The sequence below is a fragment of the Staurois parvus genome, unplaced genomic scaffold, assembly GCF_062004578.1.
Source record: "Staurois parvus isolate SC_StPar_1 unplaced genomic scaffold, SC_StPar_1.0 ptg000648l, whole genome shotgun sequence".
Lineage (NCBI taxonomy): Eukaryota > Metazoa > Chordata > Amphibia > Anura > Ranidae > Staurois > Staurois parvus.
The window spans coordinates 4,340,601-4,358,005 of NW_028318444.1; positions in this window are offsets into that span (position 1 = coordinate 4,340,601).

Consider the following 17,405-nt stretch of genomic DNA (forward strand, 5'->3'; position numbering starts at 1 on the left):
TTTTGATATTGACCAAATACTTATTTTCCATCATAATTTGCAAATAAATTCTTTCCAAATCAGCCAATGTGATTGTCTGGATTTTTTTTCTCATTTTTTCTCTCATAGTTGAGGTCTACCTATGATGCCAATTACAGGCCTCTCTCATCTTTTTAAGTGGGAGAACTTGCACAAATGGTGGCTGACTAAATACTTTTTTGCCCCACTGTACATAGTCAATCACGTTGTCCAGCAGTGCAGATCCTCATCAATCATGATGAAAATGCTCACCAACCTTCTGAAAGAAAACAATCAGCCAACATGTCTGATCCTGTTGCTTACTTGCTGTGAATGACAAAGGTGCGGTATCCCAGGAGATATTATTGACAACATATGGTATGGAACCTATGGGGCACTCCACACCATTTTTATGTGTTCGCTTTTGTATGTGAGGTCCGTCATGACATTCACATTAGAATTGAGTGGTCTAGAATGTTTACATTCACATCTGAATGGCCAGAAGGTACCACTCACTAGTAGTTTACCACTTGCCCACAGTAGCTACATACCATTACGTCACTCTGCTGTACTAACACTGGGGAGCGTTATTTGAATGACGTGCAGCCTCCCCCTCGTGACTGCAGTGTCCACAAGACACAGTGGATCCCAGTAATCAAGACCCGGTGATCATGTGATCGCTATGTGATCACATGATCACAATACTAGCAAAGCTGTTATGAAGCAATCTGATTCATAACAGCTTTGCTTCTGTTCCTGGTGAGCAGCTCTCACATAATATATGGGGCCAATCACAGCATCCTGTACCATGTGACCAGCTGGAGCCAATCACAGATCACTGTATTTTGAACTGTCATGAACTTAACTCATTCAATTTTCTAAGCAAGCATTGCATTGCAGAGCAATAATCTTTATTGCTCCTGCAAAGCAGTGTAAAAAAAAACAAAAAAAAAACCCTGATCACCCATCCAGAGTAGTACAATGTTACTATGGAAATATTGCACTACTCTGATGAAAGCATTTAAAAATAGTTAATAAAAAAAGTAAATAAATAAAATAAAATATTGAGAACATTTATTTATTTATTTATTTTTAACTACTTGTCAACCACCCACCCACAATGTGCATGCTCTGGGCAAAGCGAGGCATCCTTATGTCGCTTTTTATTTCCAGGTGTGCATGCGCTCTCTGCTGCCACCTATGCCAGGGAAAGAAGAGAGAGCACTACATTTTACACATACAGTACGTTAGATTATAATTATGATTATACAGGATTTATATAGCGCCAACAGTTTGCGCAGCACTTTACAAAATGAAGTTAGACGTTACAGTTACAATACAATTTGGTACAAGAGGAAACAGAGTGCCCTGGTTTTTAGAGCTTACAATCTAGGAGGAAGGGTTGAGTGATACAAAAGGTAATAGCTGTGGGGGATGAGCTGATGAAGGAAATAAAAGAGAGTTTACTAGTTAGAAGCAGGATAAACTTCTTTAAAGAGAAGGGTTTTCAGGGATCATCTAAAGGTGGATAGATTAGGAGATAGTTGGACAGATTAGGGTCCATAGGAAGAGGGAAGCTTGGGAGAAGTCCTGGAGGTGAGCATGGGAGGAGGTGACACGAGAACTAGAGAGCGGAAGGTCTTGGGGGGATCGAAAAGCGGTTTGGTTGATATTTTGATACCAGGTTGGTGATATAGCTGGGGGCAAAGTTGTGGATGGCTTTGTAAATTGTTGTTAGTATTTTGAATTGTATTCGTTGGATGAGTGGAAGCCAGTGGAGGGATTGGCAGAGAGGGGTAGTAGCCACTGAACTATAGGTAAGGTGGATGAGCCTGGCAGCATCATTCATGATGGACTGAAGGGGGATAGCCTATGTAAAGGTAAGCCAATGAGCAGGGAGTTGCAGTAGTCGAAGCGAGGGGAAGAGGCACATGGGGGAGGAAATATTATGAGCTCAGTGTTGGATAGACTGAGTTTTAGGAAGTGGTGTGACATCCAATCAGATATGTCTGTTAGTAAATCAGTGATACGTAAGGAAACTGATGGGGTGAGCTGAGGAGTAGGGAGATAGATTTGTATGTCATCAGCATAGAAATGGTATTGGAAACCATGGGAAGGCTGACCTAGGGGACCCCGACGGTAAAAGGAGTAGGAGAGGAGGAAGCAGAGTTGTGAGTGAAGGTATAGAGATAGGTAAGATTTGAACCAATGGAGAGTACAGTCAGAGGTAAATAGAGTTTTTTGAGGAGGAGGGGATGTGTCAAAGGCAGTGGAGAGGTCCAAGAGTAAGAGTACGAGTACAGAATAGTGACTGTTGATTTTAGCTGTTACTAAGTTGTTTGTGAGTTTTAGGAGAGCAGTTTCTGTGGAGTGTTGTGGGTGAAATCCAGATTAGCACATTTATCCCTTTGATTTCCCCTATTAACCCTTTGACCACCCCATCACCCAGCCATTGCCATTAGTACAGTGTTAGAATTTTCACTGATCACTGTATTAATGCCAATAGCGACATCAGATAGCATCAGGAAATGTAAGCACCCCTGAAAACCAAGGTCAGCTTGCGTTAGATTACCTGCACACTCGCTATAGGTTGCTGATCACAGGCATTACTAGTATAGTGTTTGTACAACTCAATATATTGATCACGAACAGAACTATACTAGTGCCTCCTTAGTATAATGTCCCCAAAAATGTAGTGTTAGCAGGATCAGCCCTGTTTGCTGCCAGCACTAGCGTTTAGCCCCTCTGCCAGTTTTCACAGAATGTATTAATAAATTGATTGTGAGTCAAAGCAACTGATACACACACAGTACATGGCCATCCACCCAACCTATCATGATTTCTGAATTTACATTTTTTGGGGCCTAACCTTCAACATGGAAATTACAAAAAAGAATGAATTGCAGTCATATTGGACCACAGATTTGATTCATCATATGCGCATGTTCTCTGCTGTTACATGTATGCCCAACAAGGACCAGCAACGTATTGGTACATTGCTGGACTTTGAGCTACAGGCATCATCTTGGTATCGTTTTTTTCAGCTGGTAGTCGACTTCCAGGTAAAAGAAATCCTGGCCATTAATTAGCCACTGATTGCTTTTGCAAGTGGCAGGAAGGGACAGTTCCCACCACCTTCCACGGCTTTCCCAGGCTCTCCTGTCCAACTGGGGAACGCGAGAATGCAGCTGGCAGTTCCTCCGACTGACCATAGAGATGATCGGAGAATGGCTCCAATCATCTCTATAGTCTAGAAACTGGAAGCTATGAACATTTCATCATTTTGACTTTGCCAGATATAAATAGTGCCATTTTAAATTGGAAAAGCATCTGATCATGCCAATCTTATTGTGATCAGATGCTTTAAGGGCAGATTAGAGATCTAGAGTCTACTAGACCCCAGATTTCTCAGAAAAGAGTACCTATCACTGCGTATTGATATCACAGGGGATATTTACATTCCCTGTGATAACAATAAAAGTGATAACCCCCACCCCCTCCTTATCCCCTGCTTGCATGTGGCTAGGCTGCCAAAAAGTCTCTCACATGTGGTATCCCATACTTGGGAGAAGTATCAGAATTTGTTTTGAGGTGTTAATCCACATATACAGTACCCATGGCATTTGTGAGCAATATATCATTTAAGTGGCAACTTTGTGTAAAAAAAAAATAGTTTTGTCCAAACATTTTTGGCAAAATTTAAAATCTTCCATGGACTCAACATGCCTCTCAGAAAATTCCTTGGAATGTATATTTTCCAAAAAGGGGTCATTTGGGTGGGGCGGGGGGATCTTTGTACTATCCGTAAGAAATGTGATACGCAGTCAAAAAGTAAAAGCTGCGTAAATTCCAGACCATAGTTTGTAGACGCTAGAACTTTCACGCAGACCAATAAATATATACTGTACGTATTGAGACTTGTAACAGAATACATTTTGGCCTAATTGTATGACCAGGGGCGAACTGACAACTTATGGGGCCCCCGGGCAATAGGGGATCATGAGGCCCCTGTGTCCTTGCCCAAACTCAAAAAAGCCTATGAAAAAGGTACCAGGGGCATATCATGGGGCCCCCTACTGACCCCTGGCCCTCGGGCAGTGCCCGAGTTTCCAAATGGTCAGTCCGCCCCTGTATATGACTAAATTTGAGTTTGTTGAATATTTTTCATAATAGAAATTAGAAAATGTTGTTTTTTTTCTACATTTTCCATCTTTTTTCATTTATACCACAAAAAATAAAAATCCCAGTGGTGATCAAATAACACCAAAAGAAAGCTCTATTTGTGTGAAAAAAGTCATACATTTCATTTGTGTACAGAGTTGCATTACAAGTTGAAATAGAGCAGCACAGAATAGCAAAAAATGGCCTGGTCAGGAAAGGGGGTAAATCTTCCAGAGAGCAAATGGCTAAGATGCTGGAAGCCACCTGGCTCCCTAACAACCAATCTGACTGTTAAGCTGTCGCATTTAACAGAAGTAGTAATAGAGCTGCTTAATGTATCACTTCCTGCTGCAGTTTGAGGTTCGGCTCAGCTGAAAAATCACTTAGGTTGGCCATTCTCCGAACCTCTGAACAACCAAGATAGGTTCAGACCAAACCAAGAGCTCATTACTAATTACCAGGAGCAGTAAGAGTGAAGCTAGGTTATGGCTTCTAATTTTTTGATGTGCTTATTATTATTATTATTATTATTATTATTACTACGAGTTTATATAGCGCCAAAGGGTTTGCTCAGCGCTGTACAATAGGGGGGACAATACATGGCACAGTACAACAACAACAAACAATGTACGAGGGGTAAGAGGGCCCTACTCTTACGAGCTTACAATCTAGGAGGGAGGGGGTAAAAGGTACAGTAGGAAGTGGCTGAGGGGGATGAAGTGGTGGGAGGAATGAGGGAGGATGGCCGTTAGGTGAGGGTGGGGTAGGCTTCCCTGAAGAGATGGGTTTTGAGGGCCTGAATGTGAATAGGGAAGGCGACAGTCTGATGGATTGGGGCAGTGAGTTCCAGAGGATGGGGGAGGACCTGGAGAAGTCCTGCAGTCGTGCATGGGAGGAGGAGACCAGGGAGCAGGATAGAAGGAGGTCCTGTGAGGAGCGAAGGGTACGGGTAGGGTGGTACTTGGTGATAAGGTTGGTGAGGTAGTCAGGGGCAGTGTTGTGAACGGCTTTGTAGGTCAGGGTTAGGAGTTTAAATTTGATGCGTTGGGCAATCGGGAGCCAGTGGAGGGAGAGGCAGAGGGGGGTGGCAGAGGTGGAGCGGGTGGTGAGGTGGATGAGTCTGGCAGCTGAGTTCAGGATGGTCTGGAGCGGGGAGAGCCTGCACTTGGGTAGGCCAGTGAGGGCCAGTGAGGGAGTTGCAGTAGTCAAGGCGTGAGATGATGAGGGAGTGTACTAGAAGTTTGGTGGTGTCTGGGGTGAGGAAGGAGCGTATCTTGGCAATGTTGCGAAGATGGAGCCTGCATGTGTTTGTGAGTGATTTGACATGCGGTTGGAGGGAGAGGTTCGCGTCAAGAATGACGCCAAGGACTTTGGCTTGCGGGGCGGAAGTGATAGTGGAGTTGTTGGTGATGATGGATAGGATGGGGGGGGGGGTGTTGGCAGGGGGAAAGACGAGAAGCTCGGTTTTGGAGAGGTTGAGCTTGAGGAAGTGTAGCGACATCCAGTCTGAGATGTCATTTAGGAGGTGAGTGATGCGGGCGGAGATAGTGCGGGTGAGGTGAGGGGTGGAGAGGTAGATTTGGGTGTCGTCAGCATAGAGGTGATAGCTGAAGCCGTGAGATTGTATGAGTTTGCCCAGGGAGGAGGTGTAGATGGAGAAGAGAAGGGGTCCATGGACAGAGCCTTGGGGGACCCCAACAGAGAGGGGGAGGGAGGGGGAGGTGGCACCATTGTAGGTGACACTGAAGGAGCGTCGGGATAGGTAGGATGAGAACCAAGAGAGAGCAGTATCTCCGATGCCAAGGGAGAGTAGTTTATTAAGGAGGAGGGGGTGGTCAACTGTGTCGAAGGCCGCAGAGAGGTCCAGGAGAAGGAGGACAGAGTAGTCGCCCTTGGCTTTGGCGTTGAGTAGGTCGTTAGTGATTTTGAGGAGGGCAGTTTCAGTGGAGTGTAGGGGACGGAAGCCGGACTGTAGAGGGTCAAGGAGGTTATTGTCTGTAAGGTGGGAGCTTAGGCGATCGTAGACTAAGCGTTCAAGGAGCTTGGAGGTGAGTGGCAGCAGGGAGATGGGTCTGAGGTTGTTGGGGTCCGCGGGATCCAGGGAGGGCTTTTTGAGGATGGGGGTGATATGCGCGTGCTTTAGGGGGGAGGGGAATACGCCAGTAGAGAGGGAGAGATTGAAGATGTGGGTGAGGGAGCGGATGAGGGAAGAGGGGGGTGACCGGAGGAGTTGAGAGGGGATAGGGTCCAGGGGGCAGGTAGTGAGGCGGGCTTTTGAGAGGACTTTGGCGACTTCCTCAGTAGTGAGGGGGGGAGAGCAGGGAGTTGAAGGTGGAGAAGAGTCGGCGGGGGCAGGAGGAGAGGGTGTTTATTAGGTTAGCAAAGTAGGCCTGCTTGGCGGCGTGGAGGGAGGAGGTGTAAATAAGAAATGCAGATTTGTAGAGGGAGAAAGTATGAGGGGACCTGGTTTTGCGCCACAGTCTCTCCAGTGCGCGACTGCGACGTTTGAGGCGTTTAGTGCTGTCGGTCTGCCACGGTTGAAGCGGTCTGGGTTTGATGATGCGTGTGGTTAGGGGTGCCAGAGAGTCTAGGGCAGCTGACAGTGAGTCATTGTACAAGGTGGTGGCTATGTCAGGACATGACAGTGGGAGGATGCTGTCGTGTAGGCGGTCGGCGGCAGAGTGGAGGGGGGCCGGGTTCAGGTTGCGGAGGTTGCGGCTGGTGATGGTTTGACGTTTTTGAGGGGGGGAGTTGGGGGAAGGGGAGATGGAGAAGGTGATGAGGTGGTGGTCGGAGAGAGGGAAGAGGGTGTGCGAGAACTGGTTGAGGGTACAGAGGTGGGAAAAGACAAGGTCCAGGGTGTTCCCTCCGAGGTGGGTGGAGGATTGAGTGTGCTGTGTGAGCGCGAAAGAGGAGGTTAGGTGGAGGAATTGGGAAGTAGCCGGGGTGTTGTCGTTGATGGGGATGTTGAAGTCCCCGAGGATGATGGTCGGTAGCTCAGAGGAGAGGAAGAAGGGGAGCCAGGCGGCGAAGTCATCCAGGAAGCGGGCTATGGATCCGGGAGGCCTGTAGATCACTCCGATCCTTAGGGGGGTGGGTGAGAAGAGTCGGATGCAGTGCGCCTCAAAGGAGGGGAAGGAAAGAGAGGGTGGGTTAGGGAGGACCTGGAAGGTGCTAAGCGGTGACAGGAGCAAGCCGACACCACCACCTCTGCGATCGCTCAGTCTTGGTGAATGGGTCCAGATGAGACCTCCATGGGTGAGTGCCGCAGGGGAAGTGGAGTCAGTGGCCTGTACCCAGGTTTCGGTGATGGCTAGGAGGTTGAGGGAGCGGGAGATGAGGAGGTCATGGATGGCGGTAAGCTTATTGCAAACCGAACGGGCATTCAGGAGTGCAACCGAGAGAGGGGGGATAGATATGGGGAGGAGGGGTACATGTATGAGGTTGAGGGGGTCGCGTCGGCTGGCGTGAGCAGGGGGGGCTCTAGGGGGGGTGTGAGGTGGTGAGGGGCCAGGGTTTGGGGAGATGTCCCCAGCTGATATGAGAAGGAGGAGGGTGAGGAAGGTGGCGTGGGAGCGGGAGGTGTAGGAGCGCTTGGGTCTGAAAGTGGTGGCAAGTGGGTCAGCGGGGAAGTGGAGTAGCAGGAGGAGGTGGTGGGTGCCATAGTGGGGAGAGGGGAGAAGTGAGGGGGCGATATAGAGCTGCTTAGCGGGGGTGGGTGGGTAGAGGAAGGCGGTTTTAGGGATGGAGGAGAGGAGGACAAGGAGGAGGAGCGCGGACGGCATGTTGGGGTGAGCGGGGTGCAGGAAGGGTCGGGGTGGGTGAGGGGGTGCTGGTCAGGGATGGCGAAGCAGTGTCCGAAACGCAGTGGGAGGTGGCTGGTAGTCCCAGGTGGGGTGGAGGGCAGGGGATCCCTGGTGGGATGGTGGCCGTGCTATCCCTGGTGGGTTAGTAGCGATCGCTGGAGGGATAGTGGTTAGGGGTCCCTGGTGGTTAGGGTTTCCGGTGGGTGGTGGGATCGTGGTTGGGCTCCCTGATGGGTAGTGGGTGCCCCTGGTGGAGTACCTGATGTCCTGGAGCGTCGGGGTGGAGGTGGATCCCTCCTATGTTAGGAGGACCGTTGGTGGTGGTGGTAGCTTCCCCGGAGGAGCGGAGGCGTCCCGCTGCGATTCCAGCCACGGCCGGCAGGAAACACCGCGGCTTCGGGTGCCGTGGTAGGCCTCAAGCCGCTTCGGACCGCCGGAGCTCCGCTGGAGGGACGGAGTGTCTGTGTCCCCTTCAGGGTGTTGGTGGGGACATCGGCAGCAGGCTCAGGGGCCCGGATGGCAGCGGATCGGGCGCGGGGGCGCCGGAGCTGACGAGCACGTGGCTGCTCCGGGCGAGCTGGTACCCGGTGGTCGGGATGGACCCAGGGCCAGTGAGGGGGGCCCTGGGGAGGCTGGCTGATCGGCGGGGACCGGGGAACAGAGCAGCGGCAGCCTTGGCTGATGCCCGGCGATCCGGGTCGGCCGCGCCAGAAATCGAGGCCGCGGCTTCGGGTGCCGGGTAGGCCGCAAGTCCCGGAGGTCCGGGGAAAAGGTCCAGTGGCCTTACCTGGCTGATAAGCAGGGACCGAAGGATCGTGGGGCCCCCGTTAGGGTCCGCTGCTGCCCAGATGGCAGCGGATTGGGGCCAGGGGAGCAGGAGCTCGCTGACGCACGTCCTTCTCGCCGGACGTCCAGGGAGCAATGGACATGCATGGTATCAATGGATTAGCATAAATGGAATTTGTTACCTATATTAAAGTGAAAAAACACTAAGACAGAAACCAAAAAAACAATACAAAAAAAAAATAACAGTAAAAACTGAAAAATTATGCCTATTGACATGGTATTTGACACAATTCCTAAGAGATACGCTCTACTGGCTCACAAAATCAAATATGTAAATAGAAAACTGGGTTATAGACTGCATCCAGAGAGTCAGTGTTTTATACTGGAAATGATGTGAGGTTATTAGTAATATTCCTCAAGGTTAATTGCTCTATAACATAATTAGTGTAATATATTCTCTGGAAGATGTCTTCAGTTTACAACCTGACCTAGGCTGAGCCTAACAATACTCAGGGGTTAACTATCTACCAAACCTGTTATTAAGTGTGTATAAATAGTACAGATTAGGCCTTTTAGTCCTTGTAATCATATTACCCCTTTGAAAGGTAATCAACTACAGACCAGCCATTTCCTATTTCTAAATTACATATGTAGGGCTTGAAGGATCCTGGGAGTGAATATGCTCTACAACTGGGAGTCGTATATTAAAATGTCTTAACTGAGCAAGAGTTATTTCTCACACATGGCATATGCATACTTTCAATTACACCCCAAAACACATTCTGATACTCCTTCCTGAGTATGGTGATACCACATATATGAGACTTTTTCACAGCCTGGCCACATACAGAGGCCCAAGATCCAAGTAGCACTATCAGGCGTTCTAGAGGCATAAATTAAACTTTTAATTTCCTCACATTTGTTAAGGCCCTGGAACACCAGGACAATAGAAATACCCACAAAAAGACCCATTTTGGAAAGAATACACCCCAACGTATATATTCTATGAGGGATAATGAGTCTTTTGAACATGTCATTTTTTTCCACAAGTTTTTCAAAAATGTGGAAAGAAAATGAAAACATATTTTTTTTACACAAAGTTGTCAATTTATAAGATATTTCTAACATATAGCATGTATATGCTATATGACACCCAAAAAAATACATTTTGCTACCTGTCCTGAATATGACAATGCCACATGTGTGGGACGTTTACACAGCCTGGCCACATACAGAGGCCCAACATCCAAGTAGCACTATCAGGCGTTCTAGGGGCATAAATTACACTTTTAATTTTCTGACTACTTACCACATTTATGAAGGACCTAGACCACCAGGACAATGGAATTAACCACAACATGACCCCATTTTGGAAAGAAAACACCCCAACATATATTCTATGAGGCATAATGAGTATTTTGAAGATATCATTTGTTTCCACAAGTTTTTGAAAAATGTGGAAAGAATATGAAAACATTTTTGTATACACAAATTTGTCAATTTATAAAATCTTTCTAACACATAGCATGTACATACCAAGAATTACACTCCAAAATACATTCTGCTACTTATCCTGAATATGATGATACATATGTGGAACTTTTACACAGCCTGGCAACATACAGAGGCCAAGTAGTACCATCAGGCGTTCTAGGGGCATAAATTACACATCAAATTTCCTGACAACTTATCACATTTCTTAAGGCCCTGGAGCACCAGGACAATGGAATTACACATAAAATGACCCAATTTTGAAAAGAAAACACCCCAATGTATATTCTATGAGGCATAATGAGTCTTTTGAACGTGTCATTTTTTTCCACAAATTTTTTCCACAGAGTTGTCTATTTATAAGATATTTCTAAAAACACAGCATGTATATAGCAAGAAATACACCCCAAAGTACATTCTGCTTCTCCTCCTGAGTATGGTGATACCACATGCATGAGACTTTTTCATAGTCTAGCTAAACAAAGGGTAAACAGAAGATTACCTGTAGTTGTAGTAGATAAGTTGTCTGCAGAGGAGAGCAGTGGTCCAGGAAGCAGGCAGAGAGGTGGTCAGCAATAGCCAAACGAATAGTCCAGGCAGCAGGCAGGAGCATAGTCCAAAAAAAAAGTCCTGGGTCATTACAGGCAGCAATATGGTCAGCACAGCCAAAGTACTGGTTCAGGAAGAAGGCAAGAATATGGTCCATAAAAAGTCCTGGTTCATTACAGGCAGCAGGCAGAGATATGGTCAGCACAGTATTGGTCCAGGCAGCAGGAAGGAACATCAGGTTTAGGGCTTTGGTCAGGTAAGACCTGGCCAAAGGGGTAGAAGCTACGTCCCTCCCAATCTCTTTGAAGCCTCCGGACTAACAGACCCTGATCCGGGAATTACAAAACCCGGTGAAATCTAAAAACTGTTTTTCTCTACTCTGAAGCCCCTCACATATGTGAGACCCCTGTATTATCTTGCATCCCACTACTACAGTATCAGGGCAAAAGATCAGTTCAAGAGGCAGGCAAAAAATATGGTCGAATTAACAGGCCGAGGTCAGTGCAGGTGGAAGGCAGAAACGTGGTTTAGAAACAATCCAGACGGCAGGCAAAAGCATTGTCGGTAAACAGGCCAGGGTCAGTTCAGGTGGAAGGCAGAAAAGCGGTTTAGAAACAATCCAGACGGCAGGCAGATACATTGTCGGTAAACAGGCCAGGGCCAGTTAACATGGAAGGCAAAGGCATGGTCAATCAAGGCAGCAGGAAAATGATCAGCACAAATTTTAGAAACTGGGAAATGGCAGGCTGTTAAAAATAAGGGGAACTAATATTTTAGTGATGTGTGATAACGTCAGAAGCAGTCTCCGATGCATAGGCCTGGTTGGGAGGGACGTTGGCGGCAATGGACACTGGTGTCTTTCCTAATTCCTCTTCTGTTGCATACTCAACATTTTTTTATGTCTTCTTAATGATTCTGTGGGTGGAATATTTTCTGGAAAATGACGCTCGTGAAGTCTGCTCACACAATCAGAGCCAATGTTTTCTGGGGGGGATCCTTGCTGGTAGATCAGGGCAGTGATAATTTCTTGTATATATTTGAGGAAGGTGGTGGGTCTGGGTCTTTCTGTTGACCTTTGATAGATGACAAACACATTGTAAATGGCCTAATGGAAAAAATACATTTCAGCTTTTTTGTACCAGAAGAGGGACTTTCTTGTTGACAAATATAGCTGTAGCACCTGGTCATTTAAATCCACTTCCCCCCATGAACTGATTATAATCATGGATACATTCAGGTTTTTGGATGGGACCGTGTCTTCCATGAATTTCCACCGAGGTGTCATTGTGGATAGTGGACAGGATGTAAACATCTCTCTTGTCCCTACACTTCATGCCCAACACTTCCTCATTTCTCCCCTCTGTAGCTTTCTGGTTACTAAACTTTGCAGGCAGCCCTTTCTATTTTTTTGGGTGGTACCGCAGGCTAAGGTTTTCTCATGGTAAAGATGCCGGAAAAGGGGCAGACTAGTTTAATAGTTATCAAGGTAGATATGACAACCTTTTTGGAACATTGGGAATGCCAGGTCCCAGACAATTTTGCCACATGTGCCGATGTAGGTTGAGCACTCAGGGGGTTGGAGCTGGGAGTCTTTGCCTTCATACGCACGGAATGCATGCACATATCCTGTAGATCTTTCACAGAGCTTGTTCAGCTTCAATCCATACCTCGTCCTTTTACTGGGAATGTATTGCTTGAATCCCAGCTGGTAAGTGAAGTGGACAAGGGATTCATCCACACAAATTTGTTGCTCAGGGACATAAAGTTCCACAAATCTCTTAGCAAAAGAATTTATTAGGGGGCAGATTTTGTATAACTTGTCATAGTTGGGATGATCTCTGGGAAGGCACTATGAGTTGACATTGAAATGCAGGAATCGCATGAACAGGTCATAGTGTGACTGGGACATTACAGCAGAATAGATGGGCATATGATGGATGGGGTTGGTGGACCAGTAGGCATGCAATTTGTATCCTTTTAGGAGGGACTGATTCGGTCACTGACCCACTAATTTCTACTGGCTCGTATTCAGAATTGGAATCGGATGGTGAGATCTCCCTGCTGCTCTCATTCAACATGCTCAGGATTTTGAGCGCCTCCTCACTAGTAAAAAATTTTGTGGACATAGCGGCTCTGGTGATTGTGGCTGTATGAGGGGTAAACTGCTAATGGATGGCTGTGATGGGTATATTGCTGATGGGCGGCAGTAGTGTCGACTCTGTGACAAGTACATTGATTAGGGTGCACTGATGGCTGTGATGACAGGTACACTGATGGGCTGCACTGATGAATGCACTGACAGGTACACTGATGGATGCACTTTTTTTTCCCACGAATAGCGCTTTCTTTTGGTGGTATTTGATCGCCTGTGCGGTTTTTATTTTTTTGCGCTATAAAAAAAAGCCAGATTATTTTGAGAAAAAGACTATGTTTTTGACTTTTTGTTATTAAACATATCCAATACAAAAAATTTTAAAATCAAATTTCGTCATAAATTTAGGCCAAAATGTATTCTGCTACATGTCTTTGCTAAAAAAAAATCCCAATACGTGTAAATTAATTGGTTTATGCGAAAGTTATAGCGTTTACAAATAGAGGTGTATATACTGGGCTTTTTTATAGCAGGATTGCGGCAGGCATTCTGACACTGGGAGGAACTTACTTGGTGTCACTGGCATCCCCAATGACACCAACACAGTGATCAGTGCTAATAAAAAGCACTGACACTGTACTAATGGCACTGGGCATGAAGGGTTTAACATGTGGGGCGATCAAAGGGTTAACTGTGTGCTGTGTTGTTATCTTTTCACATTTCTGCGGGATTGGGGCTGCTACTGAGGCAGCTAGAATAGGCTTAGATATTGATGCAATTAGAAAATTAAGTAGATGGAAGTCCAATGCTTACAAATCATATATTAGACTAACTATTTGCTATGAATTGATTTAGGTAAGCTATATACCATCTAGATAATCAGACCTTTATTAATTGGGTGCAGAAAAGAGCAGCTTCTCGACCTGGATCCTGGCTTATGGATGGCCGTATCCAGACATTTGAACCATTCACCTAGGTGGGAATGATATTGGATGACCAAAAACATTAGATTTAATTTTTAAAACATGTATCCAACATTTTGAAGCCTTATCGCCTGGTTCTGTCATCATATTTTCCAGAATCATCCCACACCTGATTTGTTTAAATTTGTTCACTTTTAAGTTTTTTGAAAAAAATAGAAAATGGGTTAACAGACTGTTCTCCTTTCGACATGTCAACTTGGAGGGTGGTATCCCTGGCCTTTATTGGAAAAATGGCATTCATCTTTCCGATATTGGTTTAGACATATTTAACCACTTGCCCTCCTGAGGATTTACCCCCCTTCCTGAGTAGGCCATTTTTTACATTGCAGTGCTGCATTACTTCAACTGAAAATTGCACAGTCATGCAACGCTGTACCCAAATTAATTGATGGCCTTTTTTTCCCCACGAATAGAACGTTCTTTTGGTGGTATTTGATCACCTGTGTGTTTTTTATTTTTTGCACTATAAAAAAAAAGTCTGACAATTTTAAGGAAAAAACAGTATTTTTTACTTTTTAAACATGTCCAGTAAAAAAAAATCAAAAAATCAAATGTTGTCATAAATTTAGGCCAAAATGTATTCTGCTACATGTCCTTTCTAAACAAAATCCCAATAGGTGTAAGTTAATTGGTTTATGTGAAATTTATAGCATTTACAAATGATAGTATATATACTGGGATTTATTTTTTACTAGTAATGGCGGCGATCAGCGAATTATAGCGGGACTTCAGGACTTCAGTGGGCTTCCTGACACTGGGGTAACTGACTTGGTGTCACTGACATCCCCAGTGACACCAATACAGTGACCAGTGCTAATAAAAAGCACTGACACTGTACTAATGGCACTGGGCAGGAAGGGGTTAACATGTGGCGCGATCAAAGGGTTAACTGTGTGCTGTGTGTGTTTTACTGTGTGCTGTGTGTTTGTGCTTCATTGTAAGCTGACAGGGGAGAGAACTGTTTTCTCCCCCCCCCCCCCAGAGATGCTCAGCAATCACCGGGGGCCTGTTTGTAATCACTGTCCGGGACCCAGTGATTGACAGCTGCAGCCGCGAGTGTTCCCCTACCCGGAGATGCAAAATCACGCATATATACGTGATTTTGCGCACCTGTGACGCCCTGTAGCAGTACTTTTGTTAATGTTGGTCTCCAGACATGCATAAAAAGGCCGCGGTTTGGGGGTAAACAGAATGGCTTGCAGCCACCCTGTCTATTTGGGAGCAGGTATTTAAAAATTGATGTTTTGTCAAATACGGCTTGAGCTACAATAGCTAAGCTGTTTGTAGCTGATAAGTGATTTACAGTTGTGTCCAAAATTATTCAACCCCCACTGAAATTGAGTGTTTTGGCCAGTTTGACATTGCTTTTGATCATTCAGTCATCTTGCTTACATTTACATTAAAGAGGCACTTGTAGGTCAGACAAATATAACATAACAGTTATAATGAAATAACCACAAATGTCTTTTCTGTGCTCACAGCATTATCAGTTTTATTCAACCCCCAAGTGACATTCAATCTTAGTACTTAGTACAGCATCCTTTTACAGTTATAACAGCTTTTAAACGTGAAGCATAGCTTGACACAAGTGTCTTGCAGCGATCTACGGGTATCTTCGCCCATTCTTCATGGGCAAAGGCCTCCAGTTCAGTCACATTCTTAGGCTTGCGCACTGCAACTGCTTTCTTTAAGTCCCACCAGAGGTTCTCAATCGGATTTAAGTCTGGTGACTGCGATGGCCACTCCAAAATGTTCCAGCCTTTCCTCTGCAACCATGCTCTAGTGGACTTGGAGGTATGCTTGGGATCATTGTCCTGTTGAAAGGTCCAACGTCTCCCAAGCCTCAGGTGTGTGACGGACTGCATCACGTTTCCATCCAATATCTCCTGGTACTGAAGAGAATTCATGGTACCTTGCACACGCTGAAGCTTCCCTGTACCTGCAGAAGCAAAACAGCCCCAAAGCATGATTGACCCTCCACCATGCTTCACAGTAGGCAAGGTGTTCTTTTCATCATAGGCCTTGTTCTTCCTCCTCCAAACATAGCGTTGATCCATGGGCCCAAACAGTTCTAATTTTGTTTCATCAGTCCACAGAACACTATCCCACAACTTTTGTGGTTTGTCCACATGGCTTTTGGCATACTGCAGTCGACTCTTCTTATTCTTTGGAGACAGCAAGGGGGTACGCCTGGGAGTTCTGGCACGGAGGCCTTCATTACGCAGTGTGCGTCTTATTGTCTGGGCTGAAACTTCTGTACCCACATCTGACAAATCTTTTCTCAGTTCCTCAGCAGTCACACGGGGACTTCTCTCCACTCTACGCTTCAGGTAGCGCACAGCAGTCGAAGTCAGCATCTTCTTTCTGCCACGACCAGGTAGCGTTTCAACAGTGCCCTTTGCCTTGAATTTGCGAATGATGCTTCCTAAGGTGTCTCTTGGTATGTTTAACATCTTTGCAATCTTCTTATAGCCATTGCCCTTCCTGTGAAGAGAAATCACCTCTTCTCTTGTCTTCCTGGACCATTCTCTTGCCTTCACCATGTTTGTAACCACACCAGTAAATGTCTAGAAGGAGCTGAGTATCACAGTCATTTTAAAGCTGCCTAATTGGTGCTTATTATGCTTGATTGCTGCTCGGTGACATCCACAGGTGTTTTCAATACCTGATGGAAAGCACCTGTATGAACCTCTGTTCTTCAGAGTGGTAGTCTTTAAGGGGTTGAATAATTGTGGCAATGAAGAAACCACATAAGAACCATTTACTACTGTATTACATAAACAATTGATGTCATTTTAGTTGCATTTGGGTAGTTACAACGTCCTTGTAGGATTTGATTCTGAATACAATTCCAAATGTACACTATAGTCCCTAAACCCCTTTACAGCATTGGGGGTTGAATAATTTTGGACACAACTGTAAGCTTCATGGGTAGTTATATAACTGTCACATTTAGGGAACCTGGAAACCTGTCAAATGGCCATGGAATGTTCTGGAAAGCTGGGGGTGCCCTATATAAAGGGGCCCCGCTCTAGGTTTGTTGATCAGCCACCTGAGGAGGTGGGCAGTTTACAACAGAACCTAAATGTAGTTTTTGTATATTCCATCAGGGGTTAATGATATTTTAAAAAAAAATTCAAAGAGTAAATTTCCTAAATATATAAATGTTTGTACCACTTATAATCCATGAATAATATCACCAGATATTAACATAAGGTTGTATTTCTCCCAGTGTACACCATGCCTATTGTTACACTGAAATGCATTTGACATTAGCATGTGAGACCACCTTAAGCTTGAAGTTTTAACTACTTTCCTGCCTCCCTATAGCAGAAATATTGTTACAGGGCGACAGGGTGTGCAAAATCATATATATATACAAGATTTTGCCCTACCTGTGCCGCCATTAGCGTTCTCACCTGTCGATCGTCGGGTCCCAGCCGGTGATTCCCCATCAGCACCCAGTGATCACCGTGTATCAGGGACGGGGGAGAGATCTATATGTAAACAATACAGATCTCTCCCTTGTCAGCTCCTGCA